Below are 2,333 nucleotides of genomic sequence, written 5' to 3'. Positions count from 1 at the left end.
GGGCAGTGAATTGATGTTAATGGAGGAGGAACAAAAAAAGGAAGAAAATCTGAGACAAAAACACAGGCTGGTAAACACAAGACCAAAAAAAGCACAATGGCATATGACCCTGGGAAATTCGGCCCATCCCCAAATCAGAGAACTCCCTTGACTCTGCCAGATCCAGGACAGCCTCTGGTTTGGGGCCTCAGCTGGGATGGTGGCACGGGTGAGGTGGCTTGGTCATTCTCCCTGAGTGGTCTCTCATCCTCAAGGAGTTTCCTCTGGTTTTGTTTACTAACTGGCCGTGTTCCAAGAGAGCCAGCCAGAGAGCCAGTTTCAGTGCTCAAACTGCTGGCATCCCAAGTCAGTGTAGGAGACTACAAAAGGCATGATATCAGGAGGTGTGGCTCATTGGGGACCATTAATGTAAGAATCCACCATAGCAGGCATGCCTGGCCCTTAGCTTTTTCATAAGCTCAGGTGAGACCTTTCCTGGAGCAGCCAAGCATAGGCAGATGGGACCAGAGCCGGTGCAGTCTGAATTATTGTTGCGGGGGAAAGAGTGTTTTGGTAAGAGGATTGAACCCGGTGCTGGGGCAGCATAGAAGTGGACCAGGGTCGGATTAACCAGTAAGCAAGGTACGCAAGGGTTTACAGTAAGCAAGGTATGCACGGGCTTAATTTGTATTTACTTACTAATCTGTAGTGCATGATTTCACATCTTTGATGTGGTAATAAACAGGTGAAATTGTGCACTACAGATTAGTAAATAAGCACAAGTAAGCCTGTGTTTACCTTTCTTATTGGATAATCCGTCCCCGAAGCGGACTAACCTATGCCAAGCCTATCAAAGACCCTGTATGGCTAGAGGTGACAAACAGGTTCTAGATTCAGACTGACCTGGGTTCCAGTCTTGACTGTGCCATTTACTTGCTCTGTGGCCCTGGGCTAGTAACTTCCCCTCTCTGATCCTCAGTTTTGTCTTCCGTAAAATCTGCATCACAGAGTTGTTTGAGAATTAAATGAGATCAGAAGAGCTAAGCCTGGTGCATGGTAAGTGGTCCATACATGGCAGTAGTGGTCAGTGTGACAAGAGTGGTGGTAAAGATAATGACTGTCGCTGACGATGGGGGACAGAGTTTAGGGATGCTGTGGATGAGAGCGAGCTCTGGATGGCTGAGTAAGGGTGGCCTGTTAGAGAGGGGCAGGGGAGGGTATCCTAGGCAGAGGGAATGGCATGTTCAAATGTCTCGAGGTAGGAATGAGTATGGCGTGCTCAGTGCCCTCTGGAGTATGTGGTGCGGTGGGCGAGGGGCACCGTGGAAGATTGCATTTTCCAAACATGGCCATGGCAGCATCTCCCATCCCACATGTTCCTTTTACAATGTGACCTTGACATCCCTCCCACCACATGGTGGCCTATGTCCTCTCCCCCATGAAGCTGGGTAGAAACACTCATGCCTGAACCCAGCTGCCATGCTGTGAGGAAGCCCAAACTCGTCTACATGGAGAGACCACATGGAGAGACCATAAGTAAGGTGTTCTGGCTGACAGCCTAGCTGAGGTCCCAGCTGACAGCCAGCATCAGTCACTAGACATGTGAGTGAAGATGCTTCCATGTCACCCCTCGTCCACCAGCCTCAAGTCTTTCCCAGCTGATGTCTCAGACATTGTGGAGCAGAGACAAGGTCTCCCTGCTGTGCCCTTTCCAAATTCCAGAGCCACAGAACTCATGAGCATGATAAAGTGGTCGTTTATACCACTAAGTTTGGGGGTGGTTTGTTACTCAGAAATAATAACACCTCAGTGGCTCTTTCCAGAGCAGCTTCCCTGCTTGGCTTCCTCTTTCAGATAAAAATGCCTCCTTTGCTCTCCCTCACTTTGACAGAGAGCTGATGCTGCCACCTGGTGGCCAATAGAAACAATGCAAGCCCCACTGTTTTCCTTTCTTTCTTTAGAGAACCTAGTCTCATTCATTCATTCTGCAAATATTCACAATCCCTGATGTGTGGTTTATAAAAAACATATTGTACTATTATTGCTTTTGTATGCTTTCATTTTTGATCACATTTCACTTGCAAATCCATAATCCCTTTACCTTTCTTCCGAAATCCAAAATTCTCTGAAAACTGAAAGTTTTTCCATCGGTTTATACAAGCTCTTTTAGTGGTTAAACTCCATAAATATGGTTAAGTATCATATTTATGGTACTTATTTATCATTTCACAGCAGAAATATGAATGTTTGATGATGGGGCACTGCTCCCCTCTGAGGAGAGGAGTGGTTCTCAAAGTGTGGTCCCAGACCGGCAGCATCAGCATCATCTGGGAACTTGCTAGAAATGTAAATTC

This window comes from Trichechus manatus, unplaced genomic scaffold, assembly GCF_000243295.1.
Source record: "Trichechus manatus latirostris isolate Lorelei unplaced genomic scaffold, TriManLat1.0 scaffold00008, whole genome shotgun sequence".
NCBI classification, from domain to species: domain Eukaryota; kingdom Metazoa; phylum Chordata; class Mammalia; order Sirenia; family Trichechidae; genus Trichechus; species Trichechus manatus.
The sequence above is the reverse complement of the archived record's forward strand: the minus strand, read 5'-3'. Positions refer to the sequence as shown.